We start from the raw sequence: 20,980 nt of genomic DNA, 5'->3' as shown, positions 1-20,980 counted from the left end.
GTAGCCATCCAGATGTGATATATTCTACTCAATGGGGAGAGCATAAATGTAAAAAAACTTAGCTCTCATCTGTGCTACATAAATCATTGTTTTGTAGGCCAGGATTGTCCATACAGCCTCTCCCACTAACCATTTGTTTAATTTAAAAAACATTGTTTCAAAATGTCGCAGTATTAGCTAAACCTGTTCACTTTACCAGTAGTACACAAACATTTGGTGAACCAGCTAAAAAGGAAAATGTTGTGACTCTTGCAAAATAATCTGTGGTATTGTATAGGCAATAGCAATGCTAGGGTTCGAAGTAGGTGTAGGCTGTCTTATTTATATTTGTTCAATGCCTCAATTGATTTCATGAGCTAAATATGGATATATGCTGTAGGTTCGAATCAACCCAAGATGAATCCTGAAAATGGAACAAAGTGCATCATTGAATCAAATGTATTTATAAAGTCCTTTTTACATAAGCCAATGTCACAAAGTGCTGTACAGAAACCTAGCCTAAAGCCCCAAACAACAGGTAATGATTTAGAAGCATGGTCTCTAGGAAAAACTCCCTAGAAGGGCAGGAACCTAGAAAGAAACCTAGAGATGAACCAGCCAAACAAGTGGATATTTGTCATCGAATATTCATAACACAGCTCATTAAATTGCATTTTTCCCTTGACATCTCAACCCAATTTGTTAGGCTACACAACCATTCCCTTGAAAACGAACAATGCATTAATTAGAATCCAAGGGAATTGAGCACATCCCTGTTAACCAGCCAAAGAGAAGTCTGGTCCCCTCGTGCATCTTTTATATAAACCCAGTGTCCAGTCATAGATGTGGCATGCCTATCACCTGCAAGTGCTTACAGTGCGCGCATCTCTCTGACTCTTTAGAAGCTCTGTGACGGCTCTCTCTCTTTGTTCCTTCTCTTATCTCTCAATGAGTAACAACAGTGTGGGTCTGTCACCAGTGTTGCCCCTCAATAGTTTCGGGAATGTGCTGATGTTTCTTTTCAGCATAGTGTTGGCAGCTGCAATTACTTTCCTCAACATCTCGGTGTTTCTCTCAATCATGATGAACAAGTCGCTGCGCAGCGAGAACCGCTTTATGTACATGCTGAGTACCTCTTTCAGCGACATCTGTTCTGGGGTATCCTATTACTATGTGGGCGTCCTAGACGTGAGGGACAGCTATGACTCCCCTAAAAGAACGTTTTACATCGCTCCCACATTCCTGGGGCTCTCGTACATGGCTATACTGGCAGCACAGTCCGATAGGTATCATGCCGTGACAGCACCTTTTAAATACTCCCAGAGAATGACCCGCAACAGGACGCTGCTTGTCATTCTATTTTACTGGGTTTACGCTTTTACCATTGTAGCGGTGAACAATCTAGTTTCAATGGGGATCGCGAAACAAGTCACGGGTATCGGTACTTTTGTTGGGAACATTTTCACTGTGATCATTATGATAGGCCTGAATATTAGACTGTTCTTTATAGCTAAATTCCAGTTGGAGAGAGAGCCGCCCTCTGTGGAGAGAGAGAACAAGCGCTCCTCAGTATACCTAATCATAGTAGTAGCAGTGTTTTTCCTGGCGGCATGGTTACCCATTTTCATCCACATAATTTGTTGTAATTTTATCGGGTCAACGTGTTATTCTTTTAGAAACGAAGGAACCGATCCCCTTAGAATTCTTCCACGCTTAAATGCTGTGTTAACCCCGCTGTTGTACATCAGAGGCTGTGCCTCACTCAGGGCAACGCTGTTCACCAAAGTTTGGAAACCTTGCTGTAGAAGGAGGTATTAGTCAAGCATTTTGGGCACCTTTCTTATAATCTTCAATTGGAGTCTTTATGCATTTCGGGCACCCGAAAGTATTTTATGTTCAGAAAAGGTCTTTGGTATGCCTGCACGCCAACTCTCCAAAAGTTGATAGTGCAATTAAACATTTCCAGGCCAAGCACCTAATAGTGTATTTTTTGGTTGACAAGAATGTATAATTTGTCATCAGTTGATATACATGCAAATATGCCTGTCCACATCCATTTGTTTCTATGTAAATGGTTATATATCTTATTAGGATTTATATATTATATCTGACTGATATAGCCTAACTGATTTATGCTTCCAAAAAAATGGAAGTTCTATTTTAAAGTGAGCTTACTACCAAGGTTTCTGGTCGTTTAACATCTCATTCCAAAATCAAGGGCATTAATATGGAGTTGGTCACCCCTTTGCTGCTATAACAGCCTCCACTCTTCTGGGAAGGCTTTCCACTAATGTTGGAACATTGCTGCTGGTACTTCCTTCCATTCAGCCACAAGAGAATTAGTGAGGTCGGCACGGATGTTGGGCGATTAGGCCTGGCTCGCAGTCGGCGCTCCAATTAATCCTAAAGGTGTTTGATGGAGTTGAAGTCAGGGCTCTGTGCAGGCCAGTCAAGTTCTTCCACACTGATCTTGACAAACCATTTATTCATGGATCTTGCTTTGTGAATGGGGTATTGTCATGCTGAAACAGGAAAGGACCTTCCCCAAACTGTTACCAAAGTTGTAAGCACTGTATTGTCTAGAATGTCATCGTATGCTGTAGCCTTAAGATTTCCCTTCGCTGGAAGTAAGGGGCCTAGTTCGAACCATGGAAAACAGCCCCAGACCATTTTTCCTCCACCAAACTTTAAAATTGGCACTATGCATTCGGGAGGTAGCGTTCTCCCGGCATCTGCCAAACCCAGATTAATCTGTCGGACTGCCACTCTATAGCACACGTTTCCACTGCTCCAGAGTCCAATGGCGTTGAGCTTTACACCACTCTAGCTGACGCTTGGCATTGCGCACGGTGAACTTATGCTTGTTTGCGGCTGCTCTGCCATGAAAACCCATTTAAAGAAGCTCCCAATGAACAGTTCTTGTGCTGATATTGCTTCTAGAGGCAGTTTGGAACTCGGTAGTGAGTGTTGTAACCAAGGACAGGTGATTTTTACGTGGTTGAGCCGTTGTTGCTCTAAGACATTTTCACTTCACAATAACAGCCCTTACAGTTGACCAGGGCAACTCTAGCAGGGCAGAAATTTGACAAACTGACTTGTTGGAAAGGTGTCATCCTATGACGGTACCAAGTTGAAAGTCGCTGAGCTCTTCAGTACGGGCCATTCTATTGCATATGTTTGTCCATTGAGATTGCATGGCGGTGTGCTTGATTTTATACCCATGTTAGCAACGGGTGTGACTGAAATTGCAGAATCCACTCATTTGAAGTGGTGTTCACATACCCCATCATGTAGATTTTGTTTAATGACTCTGAAGGGTCGTGCTTTAAATTACATTTAACAGATATCTTCTTGTTACAATTAGTTGTCATACTGTGGAGAGTTCTCCACTTTCTAATGGAAAATAATTGCATTTATAAATAGTTCTCCATGTTTCCTTACAGAATGCTGAGGCAATGGTAAAGTTATATATTATTAGCCTATGATAGTTCTATGTTTTATTTATTTCTAAAGTAGCCTAGATTACACTGTTCATTTTCCATGGTAAGGTAGCCTTCCTCTCCTTTGAGGAAAACCAATTTTTCCTTATAGTCAATATGGATTAAAATATACCTGTCATGTGCCCGCCCACATTATGAGTTCATTAAAACTCTAAATGTGAAAATGACCTGAAGGCTAAGTAAGGGTTGTTTAACATCTGAATGCTTCTGTGTCCTCTTTTCTCTAGTGTGAGTCCAGGACCACTACGACCTGGACCTAACGGACATCTGGTTACTGTCTTCAAAACATGATGTTCCCTTACAAACAAGAGAGGATCCTCCCAAAACATTAGGAATGTTGCAATAAAGGGGGACAAAACATTAAAGAGAATTTGATTCTAAGTGTGAATATGTTGAAAATAGGTACTGAATTATATAGGTCATAGGCCTATATACATTTTTCTCATGTAGGTTAAAATCATAGTTACACTGTGGATAGCCCTATGGCTACTATCGAAGGTTAGATGTGATTCATTAATTAAATAATATAATCATTGTCATTTAAGTTTTGATAAGCCTGGTAAATAGTTTCTCCTAACCAAGACACAATTTTGACACTCGTCCTTTCCCTGAATAATTTATGTTATATAATAATTATCTATTGTTGATGAATTAAAACCACAAAATGTAGCCTTGTTGAAACCATATTTGGAAATGTAACTTTTTTTCCTACACAACAATAACATTATTCTATTGTAATAGAAAATTGTTTAGCTGGGTGTAATTGTTTGAAATGGGTATAATTGAACCAAATTTGATAAAGAATAGGTTAAGCCCAAATGCTTCTTTGGTAGGATAATTCATGTTCAATCAAATGGATATTGTTTGGTGAGCAGAGTTATTGTTTCGACACCTTTTAAAAACAACATTTTATATTCTCTACGTTTTGCCTATTGATGTGTTAATTACTGTTTAAAACTTCTGAATGCTCCTGCAGGTATGTAGGCTATAGGTCTAGCCAGCTATAACTAGCCTATATAACTATAAGATGAGCCTTAAAAAATCCACAAAATAACAACAAGTACATGGAGTATTGTTGAAGAATGAAAGCAAATATTGAAGGTTAACAAGATATATTTGAAATACTTTCTTTGAAAAAAATAATCTTTATCAACTCAAACATTTACGGTTAATTCAACAGTTAGTTGAATTGTCCTCTAATCATAAATTGATTCTTGTGGTTCAGATTCAGAATTTTTGATAGTACAGTGAAAATCTTAGGCTTCGAGCTCCAGCATGCAGGACTAGTGAAAAAAAATAAGGAAAGTGGCAATAAAAAACAAGATAAATACAAATAGCGTTCTATAGCACTATATCGTCATGGTCCCGGACTCACACTAGAGAAAAGAGGAAACAGAAGCACTCAGATGTTAAATAACCCTTAACCTTCGGGTCATTTTCACATTTCGAGGTTTAACAAACTCATAATGCAGTATATTTTCAATATATTTCGTCAAAGGAAAAATTGGTTTTCCTCAAAGGAGCAGAAGGCTACCTTACCATGGTAAATGAACAGTGTAATATTTCAAGCAGACCACCATAGTTCCTGTGCCCAGGAACACCAAGGTAATCTGCCTAAATTACTATAAAATCTAATTTATTTATATAGCCCTTTTATTTATATAGCCCTTTCAGCTGATATCTCAAAGTGCTGTACAGAAACCCAGCCTAAAACCCCAAACAACAAGCAATGCAGGTGTAGAAGCACGGCGGCTAGGAAAAACTCCCTAGAAAGGCCTAAACCTAGGAAGAAACCTAGAGGAACCAGGCTATGTGGGGTGGCCAGTCCTCTTCTGGCTGTGCCGGGTGGAGATTATAACAGAACATGGCCAAGATGTTCAAATGTTCATAAATGACCAGCATGGTCCAATGAGGCAGAATAGTTGAAACTGGAGCAGCAGCACGGCCAGGTGGACTGGGGACAGCAAGGAGTCATAGTAGTCAGGTAGTCAGGTAGTCCAAAAGCATGGTCCTAGGACTCAGGTCCTCTGAGAGAGAGAAAGAAAGAAAGAGAGAAAGAGAGAATTAGAGAGAGCACACTTAAATTCACACAGGACACCGAATAGGACAGGAGAAGTACTCCAGATATAACAAACTGACCCTAGCCCCCGACAAAAACTACTGCAGCATAAATACTGGAGGCTGAGACAGGAGGGGTCAGGAGACACTGTGGCCCCATCCGAGGACACCCCCGGACAGGGCCAAACAGGAAGGATATAACCCCACCCACTTTGCCAAAGCACAGCCCCCACACCACTAGAGGGATATCTTCAACCACCAACTTACCATCCTGAGACAAGGCCGAGTATAGCCCACAAAGATCTCCACCCTGGCACAATCCAAGGGGGGGGGCGCCAACCCAGACAGGAAGATCACATCAGTGACTCAACCCACTCAGGTGACGCACCCCTCCCAGGGACGGTATGAAAGAGCCCCAATAAGCCAGTGAGTCAGCCGCTTAGAGGCAGAGAATCCCAGTGGAAAGAGGGGAACGGCCAGGCAGAGACAGCAAGGGCGGTTCGTTGCTCCAGAGCCTTTCCGTTCACCTTCCCACTCCTGGGCCAGACTACACTCAATCATATGACCCACTGAAGAGATGAGTCTTCAGTAAAGACTTAAAGGTTGAGACCGAGTTTGCGTCTCTTACATGGGTAGGCAGACCGTTCCATAAAAATGGAGCTCTATAGGAGAAAGGCCTGCCTCCAGCTGTTTGCTTAGAAATTCTAGGGACAATTAGGAGGCCTGCGTCTTGTGACCGTAGCGTACGTGTAGGTATGTACGGCAGGACCAAATCAGAGAGATAGGTAGGAGCAAGCCCATGTAATGCTTTGTAGGTTAGCAGTAAAACCTTGAAATCAGCCCTTGCCTTGACAGGAGGCCAGTGTAGGGAGGCTAGCACTGGAGTAATATGATCAAATTGTTTGGTTCTAGTCAGGATTCTAGCAGCCGTATTTAGCACTAACTGAAGTTTAGTGTTTTATCCGGGTAGCCGGAAAGTAGAGCATTGCAGTAGTCTAACCTAGAAGTGACAAAAGCATGGATTCATTTTTCTGCATATTTTTGGACAGAAAGTTTCTTATTTTTGCAATGTTACATAGATGGAAAAAAGCTGTCCTTGAAAGTTTGGCTTTTTCAATAGAGACTTTATTACTGCCACTTTTAGTGAGTTTGGTACACATCCGGTGGATAGAGAGCCGTTTAAGCCGCAGTAAGGGCTCTTCAATACTGCATGGTACTGTCTTTCCAAGCTAGTCGGAAGACTTCCAGTTTGGTGTGGCGCCATTTCCGTTCCAATTTTCTGGAAGCTTGCTTCAGAGTTCGGGTATTTTCTGTATACCAGGGAGCTCGTTTCTTATGAGAAATGTTTAGTTTTTAGGGGTGTCACGTATGAAACGTATGATCTGTAATTGCAAACAAAGGTTTCTGTACCAAACATTAAGTTCTGCTTTTCTGGTGTATCAAATACTTATGTCATGCAATAAAATGCTAATTAATTACTTAAAAATCATACGAGATTTTCTGGATTTTGGTTTTAGATTCCGTCTCTCATAGTTGACGTGTACCTATGATAAAAATGACAGACCTCTACATGCTTTGTAAGTAGGAAAACCTGCTAAATCGGCAGTATAACAAATTCTTGTTCTCCCCACTGTATGTAATGACGCATATAATTTCTTTATATGTTTTATTTACAATTTAAACTCAGCAGCGGGAGGAAATGGAAACTTGGACACAGAGGCCGTGACTGAGAGCGAATTCCCTACAGACAGTGACTCCAGCTACCATGGCACACAGTCGTTTTTCTCAGCCCGGAAGCAACACAAGGCTCCAGAAAAGAAAATAACGATGTAGGAGAGGCAAGCGGTCGAAGAGGAGACCAGGAACACAGGCCGTGGACACAGAACGACAGCAGGACACGTTAATTAACCTCTCCAAAAAAGACCTTACTGATGCTCAAGTCTCAGTCTTATCTAAGGGCCTCTCTGTTATGCAAGTGAGTGAGGACCCAAAAGCGACTTAACAGAAACTGAGTTTATTTAAGTCCAAACAAAAATAACATAATCCTCAATCCTTGACAGGAAATGTCCAAACGGGGATAACAGAAATCCTCTAGTAGTAGAGGGGAATTGCAGGATAAGCGGCAACCGACTGCAGGTCCCTTCGGGTAGGCGCGGGCCGTAGCTGACAGAGACACCTGCTCACACGCAGCATCTGATGATAGGCAAAACACGACAGGGCGGAACAAGAACACAGTAAACAGCAAACAAGGATCCGACAAGGACAGAAGCAGAAACAGAGAGAGAAATAGAGACTTAATCAGAGGGCAAAATAGGGGACAGGTGTGAAAGAGTAAACGAGGTCGTTAGGAGAATGAGGGGTGGGCATTCTATGTTATGTATTTCTTGGGTTTTGGCCGAGTGTGGTTCCCAATCAGAGGCAGCTGTCTATCGTTGTCTCTGATTGGGAATCATACTTAGGTAGCCTGTTTTCCCACCTATGTGGTGGGATCTTGTTTTTTGTTAGCTCTGTGAAGCTGGCAGAACGTGATGATCGTTATTCCATTTGTTGTTTTTGTTTGGTGTTCTGAGTATTTAAGATCATGAACACTTACCCCGCTGCACCTTGGTCTACTTCTTCAGACGATCGTCACAGAAGCACTTAACTAGGCATAGGGAAAAACACGATGAACTGTTTTGGGGCGCTAAAATAAGGTAAATTGTACGTTACAGCGGGATGTACAAAAGTGCGTAAGCTACCTATATTCGTATCCCAGATCCATGTGCTTTTCTAGTTAGAGCCTAATGTTAGCTAGCTAACATTGAACCTGGTTGGTTAGCTCCCAGCACTGTTGGCACTGTTCATTGTTGTTTAACTAGCTAACGTTAGCTGGCTCATTAGCTAACGTTATGTGTGACGTTGTCATGCCTTGGTCATTGTATTTTGTGTTTTTGTTATATGTTTGGGTAGGCCAGGGTGTGACATGGGTTTATGTTGTGTTTCGTATTGGGGTTTGTATTAATTGGGATTGTGTATGATTAGGGGTGTGTCTAGTTAGGCTTGGCTGCCTGAGGCGGTTCTCAATTGGAGTCAGGTGATTCTTGTTGTCTCGGATTGGGAACCGTATTTAGGTAGCCTGAGTTCGCTTTGTATTTCGTGGGTGTTTGTTCCTGTCTTTGTAGTATTCACCAGATAGGCTGTAATTAGTTTCACGTTTCGTTTGTAGTTTTCGTATTTCAGTTATTTCATGTACCGTCATATCTTTCATTAAAGTCATGAGTAACCTACACGCTGCGCTTCGGTCCGACTCTCTTCATTCAACAGACGAACGCCGTTAGACGTGTACAACCTGTTGAATATGACCTGAATATGGTCAGTAAACTTCTGCAAAAAAACGTGATGAAATTGTTCCCAACAGATGTTTAGGCTGTTTTCATGTTATCCATAGGTAAACAATCATAGGACAAAGCGTCAAGTGTGCGCTCCGAGAGTGAAAAAAGATGGGTTAAGAGGGCGTGAACAATGTTGAATGGGTGTAGACAAAGATCTCTTCACTTGATACCAAAACATTTAAAGGCCATTTTATCAAGAGTTTACAAGCTGATCAACTTTCAAAGCAGAAGTACTTTCCCATTGTTCCTCAAATACAGTGTATGCTGTGTCATTTTCTAGCTCTGAGTCTCTACTTTTATCCAATGTAAAAAAACACAATTTCAAATTTTGCTACTTAAGACAATCCAGGTGGTGAGTCACACTAATTGATAAACATCAATGTTCCTAATAGGACAACACTGCACTCTATACTCCTAAACTGGTCATCGCTGTATACCAGTTGGAAGATCCACCGGTTTATGCTTATTTAAACCCTCTTAGGCCTCACTCACACCTGAGAGATCTACTGCAGCCCTCATCCCGCACATAAATACAACACCTGTTCTGCCAGTCACATTCTGTTTAAGGTCCCCAAAGCACACACATCCATGGATCGCTCGTCTTTTCAGTTCGCAACAGCTAGCAACTGGAAAGAGCTGCAACAAACTCAAACCGGACAGTTCTCAATCTCTTCATTCAAAGACTCAACCATGGATACTCTGACAGTTGTGACTGCTTTGCATGATTTATTGTTGTCTCTACCTTCTTGCCGTTTGTGCTTTTGTCTGTGCCCAATAATGTTTGTACCATGTTGTGCTGTTGCCGTGTTGTGATCATGCTGTGTTGTCATGTGTTGCTGCCTTGCTACGTTGTTGCCTTAGGTTTCTCTTCATGTAGTGTTGTCTGTCGTGATGTGTGTTTTGTCCCATTTATTTACATTTATTTATAATCCCATCCCTCAGGCCTTTTGCTAAGCAGTCATTGTAAATAAGAATTTGTTCTTAACTGACATGACTAGTTATAAAGGTAAAAAAATAATATTGGAACCTTTATCAAGTGGAAGGAGGAAAAAGTAAGGAACGTGACTGTCGGACCTACATTAAAGCCCAAAATTGGTTAAAAACAAATAAAAATATATACCAGTTTCATTGAAGGACCAAAAATGTACAGCTGTGCCATATTGCAAAATAGTTAGGAAGAGATTTGCGATGTACCAATTCCATGGCACACGGTTTATGAATTGACATGCAATTGTTTATTATAACATACTGCAGGCCTAAAAACTATGGGTTTAACCTTCTGAATTCATGATTATATTGAAGATTGAACTCATTAAGAGGCGGCTTCTGAGAGCCGATCTGTTATCCTATTATTATTACTGAATGACAGAGCATGGGGATTTGTTTTTATAAATCAGTTTTATTTGGAAATGTTAGTATTATTTCGCTCTTCACTTCAAATCAAATGTTTTATCACATACACATGGTTAGCAGATGTTAATGCAAGTGTAGCAAAATGCTTGTGCTTCTAGTTACGACAATGCAGTAATAACCAACGAGTAATCTAATCTAACAATTCCAAAACTACTACCTTATACACACAAGTGTAAAGGGATAAAGAATATGCATGTGCATAAAGATATGAATGAGTGATGGTACAGACTGGCATAGGCAAGATGCAGTAGATGGTATCGGGTACAGTATATACATATGAGATGAGTAATGTAGGGTATGTAAACCAAGTGGCATAGTTTAAACAGCATGCCATAGAATTCTGCAGCAGCCCGCAAGCTGTGCTGCAATATGATGCAACTTTTAAAAGGAAGAACCACTGTACATAGGACCATTCAAGATCCTGAGACGCATCAACCCCGGTCATCTTTAGTTTCCAGCTTCCCAGGTCTATGAAGGTCTGTCCATCCTTCAATGTCTCCTGTCTCAAGCTGTAAAGGACCAGTTCTTTCCCCCATACCTGCCCCAGACTGTTGATGGTCGCCCAGCCTACACTGTCCGGCATCTGTTGGAGGCTCGTCGGGTCCAAGGAACCCTGCAGTTCCCGGTGGACTGGGAGGGCTACAGCCCCAAGGAGCGGACATGGGTGCCTGCTCGAGACATTCTGGATACGGAACTTGCTCGGGACTTCAACCAACTACATGGTGGACGCCCTGGCTCCGCGGCTGGAGCCGCTCCTAGAAGGGGGGCTACTGTCGAGAGAGAGGCAGAAAGAGCAAACAGGAGGACAGAAGAAACAGCGATAGTGTGAAAGATACAGATTGTAGACTGAAGACAATGGGAGAGAGAGAAAGACATCAAGAGAAGATGAACACAGATTCTGATATAGATCGAACGACAGAGTGTGTGTCTGTAGAGAGACCTGTCTGCAGTCCTTACCCACTTTAAAGTTCCTCTAGACCTCATCCTCACTGTCCAGGGAGTCTGACCTACACTGCAGACCTGGGTGAGGGAGAGAAGAGGGGGGGGCAGGGGAGAGGAAATTAGATTAGTTTTTTTAAAGTCTTTGAGGATATTTCTAGTAGCATTGCTACCAACAAAACTATAAAATGCCTTCCCTTCTTTCATTAACATAGGTTTAGTGAAAGGACTGGATAGGTTTATACAGTATAGCTTCCATCTGTCATGTTCTTTTCAGATCAGTGGTAGAGAAAGGTAAGGAAAAAAAAATAGGACATTAGTTGAGACTCTTCAATTTAGTGAGAAAGTTCCTTAGTTCTCCAGCTCACTGACTCCACACCTATTGACTTTGAATTTGGCCAGTGTTGGGGAATAATCAGAATTGGTTGGTAACATAGGTAAGATGTTTTATATTAATCATATGTTTGTAAGTTACTTCTCATCAGAATGTTATTTTTGTATAATACTGTGGCGGGGTTGCAGTATCTGTTCTATGTCAAGACTAAGTTGCTTGGGCCGGAGAGAGGGGAGAGGTCAAGCGTGTATCTCTTGGCGCCACAATGTCTGTGTGCTAGTCAGTGTGTCTCTGATCTTGTCAAGATAGGATGGATTTGATATATGCCTGTTGATATGGAGGATTTGTTTATGGTTCTGAGTTTGAGAAGAGAGCAAAGCTATACGATAAATTATGCCTATGCTGTCGGGCTATGTGTGTCTTTTGCTATTAAAAGCTGCAATGTGTGTGGTTTGCTCTCATGATTTGGTAAATAGAGGAAATTTCCACGACACCAGGTCAGGAACTTTGGCAGCACTAAAGAGACAAATCGGGATCAACACAATATTGGGATGGAATATTAATTCTTTAAAATAACTAAGTATGAATTGATTACAGTAGTTTCATTATTAATTGTTAATTCATGGTAAAAGTCTAGGCCTGCAGCTCTCACGTAGCCTGGTCCCAGATCTGTTTCTGCTCTTACATCATATGTTTGGCATGACAATTCTATAAGGAGTTGGCATGAGAGCAAAAACATACTGGCATCCAGGCTGGCTCTCTCATACCAGGGTTGAAGAATTGTTGGTTAGGCCTACCTCTGCATTGGAGTCCCAGACGCGTAGTTTATGTCCAGCACTATGGCCTCTGGGTCATCAGGTAGGTAACAGCCTGGCTGGACCTGGATGTCCGACAGAGCCCTCAGACAGGCTCTCTTCCTCTCGTCTCCCTTAGGGATGGGCCTGATAAACAGCAACATCGTAAACTAGCACAGACTGAACTCTGTACCTGTAGCTCTGCTGGTTGTTCTACATCTATGTTTGTGTCCCAACTGGCACCCTATTCCTCACATATTGCACTAATTTTGACCAGAGCCCTATGGGCCCTATATATAATAGGACGCCATTTGGGATGCAACCCTGTATGTGATGGTCCCTCAATGTACTAGGGTAGTCCCTCAGGTGAAGGGAGCAAAGGAAGGAGGGGAGACAGGAAGGGAAATAGTGAAGGGAGGGAGAGATGTTTTCCCCCCAGCTTGTTATAATTACCTCTCATTATCAGCCCTAATGAGGAAAGAGGAGAGCGACCTGAATCCCTCGTAGGGGGTTTAAATGCTCCCTCACTAATTCGACCGGTTCCTCTCATCGGGTGTAAACACACCCATCTGTAATCCAGCACTTATGGGCTGTCAGGATGCCTTTTGACCAGAGTCCTATGGGCCCTGGTTAGTAGTACACTTATATTTAGGCAATAGGGGGCTATTTGGGATGCAGCCTTAGCCTACACTCAGGTAGTCAATTAATACACAGATGGGCAGGTAACTAAGGAGCTAATGGGACATAATGCTCCATGACACCAGTGTCATTCCAGATGGCTAAATAATCACATAGACACAGTGGATAATAATGGTTGAGCAGCAGCATTCAGGGACCACTAGACCATAACAGCAGTGGAACGTACCTATGGGAACAGGCCTGACAATGAACATTTAGGCCAATAGAGGAACTCATTAGCATTGTGGTTTAGGATGGTGTATGTGTGTAGAAGGTGTGTTTGTCAGGGCCTACTTGATGATGGCAGTTACGTTGGTGATCTTATTGAAGTCAAACTCTCTGGTAAAATGATTTAGCGGGACCGGTTAGACCACCAGTGATCTCCTCGACCATCTGTTTGAGTAATTCCCCTATGTCAGCTACAAAAATAAAGATAAAAGATATGTTGTAAAAGTGTCTATGTGTGTGTTTTGTAGCTGAACCACAGAGAACCGGTCATCTTCGACCATTTATGTCAGCTACACAAAGGACAGCTTATTTACATTGTAACAAAGTGGGTCTTCCTTTTCATTCAGCCCAATCCTCCAGGTATTCTCCTTTGTCATACCCTCTGTGTGTGTGTGTGTGTGTGTGTGTATGTGTGTATGCGAGGGTCTCACAGTCTTTCTGGTGTCCCTCCTTGTCTAGGTAGATGTTGGTCTTAATGTACCAGATTAACTGGTGACAAAAACACTGAGACTTCTGAGCCACCCACAGTATGTACCCCCTCACATAGCACATTTAGAACACACACGTAACGCACCTGGAACTACACACACGAGCACAAGCGCACACACAAACGTGTGCGCACAAGCACACACACCGCACAAACGCAAATGGTGTATTTACCTTGTCATAGCGGAGGGCTTGAACTATTTGAAGAATGAAGAACAAGGCGGCATCCTGAAAATTAAAGGACAAAAATTAACAGAGCAACTGTCATGCGTGTGTGTGCGTAATAGGGGAAAGGACAGCAGTTTGAGAGTTTCAGCTGTGAGATGTTTGGATATAGTGAAAGGCTTGACAATAACGCTTCTCCCCTTCTATGGGACATGTAAAAAAAATGTTTTGGGGGGCAAGGAGAATACAGATGTAAGTTGTCTGAATGGACAACTAAACAATTATCAGACAAAAACAATTACTCGATCAGTGTTCTCCCAATTTCAGCAGAGCGCATCGAAGTAGAATGTTAACCTATTGTATTGACAGGCATGAGCAGTCTTTCATATGGTCATGAAAATCCTGGAAATGTAATGTGTGCATCACCTGCGTGTGTGTCAGTGGAAGAGGGCCATTGAGAGAGATTGCAGCAGGTAGCCTAAAATAATGACAGACTTACCCGATAGCCAATTCAAAACATATAGTACAATCATGCTAGCTACACTAATCAGAAGTATGTGGACACCTGCTTGCCGAACATCTCATTCCAAAATCATGGGCATTAATATGGAGTTGGTTCCCCCTTCGCTGCTAAAACAGCTTCCACTCTTCTGGGAAGGCTTTCCACTAGAGGGTGGAACATTGCTGCAGGTACATGCTTCCATTCAGCCACAGGAGCTTTAGTGAGGTCGACACTGATGTTGGGCGATTAAGCCTGGCTCGCAGTTGGCATTCCAATTCATCCCAAAAGTGTTCGATGAACTTGAGGTCAGGGCTCTGTGCAGGCCGGTCAAGTTCATCCACACTGATCTCGACAAACCATTTCTGTATTAACCTTACTTTTTGTACCGGGGCATTGTCATACTGAAACAGGAAAGGGCCTTCCCCAATTTTTTGCCACGAAGTTGGAAGCACATAATCGTGTGGTGTAGCGTTAAGATTTCCCTTCACTGTGATGGGTTCTAAATTTGAAATATCCTTTTTACTGAGGAGGGGAATGCAGGTTAGATTACTCGTTGATTATTACTGCGTTGTCGGAACTAGAAACACAAGCATTGCGCTACACTCGCATTAATATCTGCTAACCATGTGTATGTGACAAATAACATTTGATTTGTCAGTTCCTTATTAAAATGTTTGACTCCCCGTACCCGTTTCATCTCTCCAGCGTCAAATCATGTGACAGGCACTATGCATACAGTTCGAACTACGCATTCGCACAGGTAGCGTTGTCCTGGCATCCACCATGCCCAGATTAGTCAGTTGGACAGCCAGATGGTAAAACGTCATCCATCATTCCAGAGAATGGGTTTCCCCTGCTCCAGAGTCCAATGGCGGCAAGCTTTACACCACTTCAGCTGACACTTGGCATTGCACATGGTGATCTTAGGCTTGTTTGCAGCTGCTCGGCCATGGAAACACATTTCATGAAGCTCCCGACGAACAGTTCTTGTTCTGATATTGCTTCCAGAGGCAGTTTGGAACTCGGTAGTGAGTGTTGCAACTGAGGACAGATGTTTTTTTACACACTACATGCTTTCAGCACTAGGTGATCCCATTCTGTGAGCTTGTTGTTGCTCCTATACCTTTCCACTTCACAATAACAGCACTTAAGAGTTGACCGGGGCAGCTGTAACAGGGCAGAAATTTGACAAAGTAACTTGTTGGAAAGGTGGCATCCAATGACAGTATCATGTTGAAAGTCACTAAGCTCTTCAGAATGGCCATTCTACTGCCAATGTTTATCTATGGCGATTGCATGGTTGTGTTATCGATTTTAGACACCTGTCTAAATAGCCAAATCCACTCATTTGAAAGGGTGTCCACAATTTTGTACACATGGTGTATCTTGTAGTTAACTATTTGCATGTTTTAATGTCATTTGTCCTAAAAAAAAACACTGGCACTTAATAATCATAATGGACGACACACAGTTGAAGGGTAAGTACATTTTTACCTTTAACTTGGCAAGTGAGGTAAGAACAAATTCTTATTTTCAATGACGGCCTAGGAACAGTGGGTTAACTGCCTTGTTCAGGAGCAGAACGACAATTTTACCTTGTCGACTCGGGGATTCGATCTTGCAACTTTCCGGTTACTAGTTGTCAAGTTGTCTAGGTGTTATAATTTTTTCAGCTCTGCCCAAACTTGAAAACGGCTTGCTCAACACGTACAGGATGCAAGCAATTACTTCTGCAGTCAGAAAATATCCACAAAAAAAGAAGTCACCACTCCTACCAGAGTTAAACATGTAAATTGTGCTAAGCACTGGATGCAACATAATAAATAATTCCAAACATTACATACCAGTTGCATCTTTTGGGTTGAACAATGAGCTGTTTGTATGTTGAGGACCAAAGTTAAGCCCAAACATTTTATACCCATGCTTACCTGCCAGGTGCGCATGTAAAAGTAGTCCCTCCAGAAATCCTGACTCTATTTTTTAGTTCCACCCGTGTTTTTGGGTTTCTGCCCTCTTGAGGCCTGGAGTTCTTTAAAGGAAGAGCTGCCATTGTGCTCATGTTTTGAGTGTTCTGTTTTTTGACGCAACACTAGTCGAACGCTTTAACCACTAGGCTACCTGCATCCCCAAGTCCTATTGTAAAACTGCCTCTCAAGCTTTCATTATTGGGAGTTTATTTTGTAAAGTGGTTCCTTGCACCGTACAACAACCTTTTCTGTCACCTTTTTGGCCCATGATGTTACAGATCAGTCCTACTTGACATGTGTGTGTTCATGCATGCATACCGGGGAGAAAGGAGCGCAGTACTTTTACCCCGTACTGAGCAGTGATGGGGTGCGGGGGGATAAGAGACAACGCTGTGCAGCCGTATTCATCGACCTGGCCAAGGCTATTGACTCTGTCAATCACCACATTCTTATCGGCAGACTCAATAGCCTTGGTTTCTCAAATGACTGCCTCGCCTGATTCACCAACTACTTCTCTGATAGAGTTCAGTGTGTCAAATCGGAGGGCCTGTTGTCTGGACCTCTAACAGTCTCTGGGGGTGCCACAGGGTTAAATTCTTGGACCGACTCTCTTCTCTGTATACATCAATGATGTCGCTCTTGCTGCTGGTGATTCTCTGATCCACCTCTATGCGGACGACACCATTTTGTATACTTCTGGCCCTTCTTTGGACACTGTGCTAACTAATCTCCAGATGAGCTTCAATGCCATACGACTCTCCTTATGTGGCCTCCAACTACTCTTAAATGCAAGTAAAACTAAAAGCATGCTCTTCAACCGATCACTGCCCGCACCTGCCCGCCCGTCCAGCATCACTACTCTGGACGGTTCTGACCTAGAATATGTGGACAGCTACAAATTCATAGCTGTCTGGTTAGACTGTAAACTCTCCTTCCAGACCCAAATTAAACATCTTCAATCCAAAATTAAGTCTAGAATCGGCTTCCTATTTTGCAACAAAGCCTCCTTCACTCATGCTGCCAAACATACCCTCGTAAAACTGACTATCCTACCGATCCTCGACTTTGGTGATGTCATTTACAGAATAGCCTCCAACACTCTACTCAACAAATTGGATCCAGTCTATCACTTCATACTCGTCGCCAAACCCACTGGCTCCAGGTCATCTATAATTCCTCGCCTTATCTCAGTTCACTGGTCACCATAGCAGCACCCACCATGAATTTACACATAAGATAGATCACGTTTAAGGATAGGTTTAGCCCCATTCTATTTCTCAGATATTTTACCTCCTTATGAGCCAGAATGCAGCCTGAGATCATCCAGCAGGCCACTGTTGACCATTCCAAATTCTAGGTTGAAAAGGAAAAACATTTGCCATTAGACTTTGGAATGGTCTGCCAGAGGAGATCAGGCTTGCCGATTCAGTGCCTCTTTTTATATCCCTGCTGAAGATACACTTTTATATAGATGTTTTTAATGTATGATTTCAATGTATTATTTGAATAGCTATTTTGTTGCTTGTGTTGAAAAGAGTTATTATTATTATTATACCCATTTTGGGGGCTGGTTTTGCAGACAGAGATTAAGACTAATCCTTAGTCGTGGACTCAGAAGAGGTGATCTGGGTTTGGAGAAGTGAATGAGTAGGTTACTACTGTAAATCCACATATTTAACCTCTATGTGTTATCCTATGCTTGCTGTGTCACCCGTACAACTTCTTGGTTATCATAAATTGAAAGTGATATTATTCCACCATTGTTTTGCCCGACCAAATTTCAAAAGGCACAAAGTTGCCCAATCCCCCTGGCTGTGATGGTGCTAATGAGCCTCCGCCTCCAGAGGATCACTCACGAATGAAGTTTCCCCTAGGTACAAATCTCGGATTAGCTTCACCTCCTGCAATTCTAACCTTAACTGCTAGTGGGGGAAAAGTTAAACTGACCCTATAGATCAGCATCTGAGAACAACTTCACCACACACCCCAGAGGACCAGTAAGGAGAAGGGGAAAGGAACAAACAGCCATGGCCTGTCAGAGAGCATCACCTCTCCACTAACTGACTTCCCAACTAAGGGAATGGTGGAGCTGTTATGAACGGTAGTCCAGAGACGAACCCTACCCCTTCAGAGTATCACCCCTCCCCCTTACGGGGGGGGCTCATTAGGCAGTTTACAAGGAAGGCCTATCCATGCAGAACTAAGTCACCAGAACAGACTGAACACGAGAGCTGACTTCAACAGCAGTAATGACTCAAAACAACCCATAGACCAGTGTTTTCACAATCGCGGTCCTACAGACCTTTAGGGGTGCACATTTTAGTTTTTGGCCTAGCACTAAGACACTTAATTCAACTAATGAACGAATCATCAAGCCTGTAGCTCAATCAGGTTTGTTAGGATTTTTTGTGCCCTACACCCTGGCCTTACTCCTGATCTTGGCTTCTACTTCTTCAATGCAGACCTGAAGGGAGAAGATTTTGTGTAAGTGCCAGTCTAGAGAGATGAGCACATGTCCGAATGTACAAGTCATAGTCTCCTCATTTTTTAACGTTTCTATGTGAAAATAAATCAACTGATCCAAGTGTAGTAAGTGCAGCCTGAGAGGGGCTTTTGGATGGTCTCAGGCACAAGGTCTTTCTCTCTCACCTTGACGTCCTCAGTTACGTCACCCACAGCTGCTAGGTCTAAATGCACCAGACAAGTCACCTCCGCTACAATGGCCTCAGTGTTCTTAAACCTGATGGATCCATAGATAGATTACATTTGAACATCTAAAAATACATACAGCTATATCACGGCATACCCACATCCAGGATTAAAGATGATAAAAAGGAGAAAGAATAAACCATAGCGAATAGAATATATTTCAGTGTGTGTGTTTTCATATTGGAGGTGTGTTTTTGAGCACACGTACGTGCATGCTTGTATGTGTGTGTATGTGCGTGTGTACCTTGCAGGCGGTTTCAGGGCCAAATAAGGAGCTATACACCAGGCAAGGTTGATATGGTCTTTCCATTGTTTCTCACTCAGGCTGATGTACTTGGACCTCCAGCAATGCTGGTCTCTACGGACTGTTCTGTAGTGATGGCCAACTCCAGCATGGACAGCGGGTTGTACCCGCATGTTCAATCTCACTGGCATAGAGAGAGGAAGCGAAAGAAAGGCACCATATTGACAGTACTTTCTTTGTACAAAATGAAAGTGTGGTGGGAAGTTAAGCTTAAAGAAGTGCTACCACATTTACATTTAGGTCATTTATCAAGTGACTTACAGTCAATACATTAAACTAAGCTAGGTAAGGCAACAACATCAAATCAAATTTTGTTTGTCAAAAACACGCATTTAGCAGATGTTGCGTGTGTACCGAAATGCTTGTGTTTCTAGCTCCAACAGTGCAGTAATATCTAACAATTCATAACAATACACACAATCTAAAAGTAAAATAATGGAAATAAAGAACATGTAAATATTAGGATAAGCAATGTCAGAGTGGCATATACTAAAACACAGTAAACACATACAGTTAAGGTCAGAAGTTTACATACACTTAGGTTGGAGTCATTATTTCTTGTTTTTCAACCACTCCACAAATTTTTGTAAACAAACTACAGGTTTGGCAAGTCGGTTAGGACATCTACTTTGTGCATGACAAGTAATTTTTCCAACAATTGTTTACAGACAGATTATTTCACTTATAATTCACTGTAGCACAATTCCAGTGGGTCAGAACTTTACATACAGTACGTCGACTGTGCCTTTATACAGATTGTCATGGCTTTAGAAGCTTCTGATAGGCAAATTGCCATCATTTGAGTCAATTGGAGGTGTACCTGTGGATGAATTTCAAGGCCTACCTTCAAACTCGGTGCCTCTTTGCTTGACATGATGAGTAAATCAAAAGAAATGGTCCTTCTGTAGCTCAGTTGGTAGAGCATGGCGCTTGTAACACCAGGGTAGTGGGTTCGATTCCCGGGACCACCCATACGTAGAATGTATGCACACATGACTGTAAGTCGCTTTGGATAAAAGCGTCTGCTAAATGGCATATATTTTTTTATATATTATATTATATATAGAAATCAGCCAAGACTTCAGAAAACAATTGTAGACATCCACAATTCTGGTTCATCCTTGGGAGCAATTTCCAAACGCCTGAAGGTACCACCTTCATCTGTACAAACAATATTATGCAAGTATAAACAATATGGCACCACGCAGCCGTCACACCACTCAGGAAGGAGACGCCTTCTATCTCCTAGAGATTAATTTACTTTGGTGCGAAAAGTGCAAATCAATCCCAGAACAACAGCAAAGGACCTTGTGAAGATGCTGGAGGAAACAGGTACAAAAATGATCTATATCCACAGTAAAACGAGTTCTATATCAACATACTGTAACTTGAAAGGCCGATCAGCAAGGAAGAAGCCACTGCTCCAAAACTGTCATAAAAAAGCCAGACTACGGTTTGCAACTGTACATGGGGACAAAGAATGCACTTTTTAGAGAATTTTCCTCTGGTCTGATGAAACAAAAATAGAATTGTTTGGCCAAAAGGACCATTGT

At 42.2% G+C, this 20,980-nt stretch overlaps 1 long non-coding RNA gene across 1 annotated transcript; it reads right to left on the bottom strand.

The window, feature by feature from the left end:
* Positions 1 to 10,543: 10,543 nt before the first annotated feature.
* LOC124035127 lies at positions 10,544 to 16,356 on the bottom strand. The gene is made up of 5 exons (XR_006838687.1): positions 16,292 to 16,356; positions 16,043 to 16,177; positions 13,955 to 14,008; positions 12,392 to 12,535; positions 10,544 to 11,341 (listed from the first exon to the last, which is right to left on the bottom strand). It is a non-coding gene; the product is annotated as an uncharacterized LOC124035127 (long non-coding RNA).
* Positions 16,357 to 20,980: the final 4,624 nt, after the last annotated feature.

Source organism: Oncorhynchus gorbuscha, linkage group LG05 (assembly GCF_021184085.1).
Source record: "Oncorhynchus gorbuscha isolate QuinsamMale2020 ecotype Even-year linkage group LG05, OgorEven_v1.0, whole genome shotgun sequence".
Taxonomy (NCBI): domain Eukaryota; kingdom Metazoa; phylum Chordata; class Actinopteri; order Salmoniformes; family Salmonidae; genus Oncorhynchus; species Oncorhynchus gorbuscha.
Note: the sequence above shows the minus strand (reverse complement) of the source record. Positions and strands in the feature narration are given on the sequence as shown.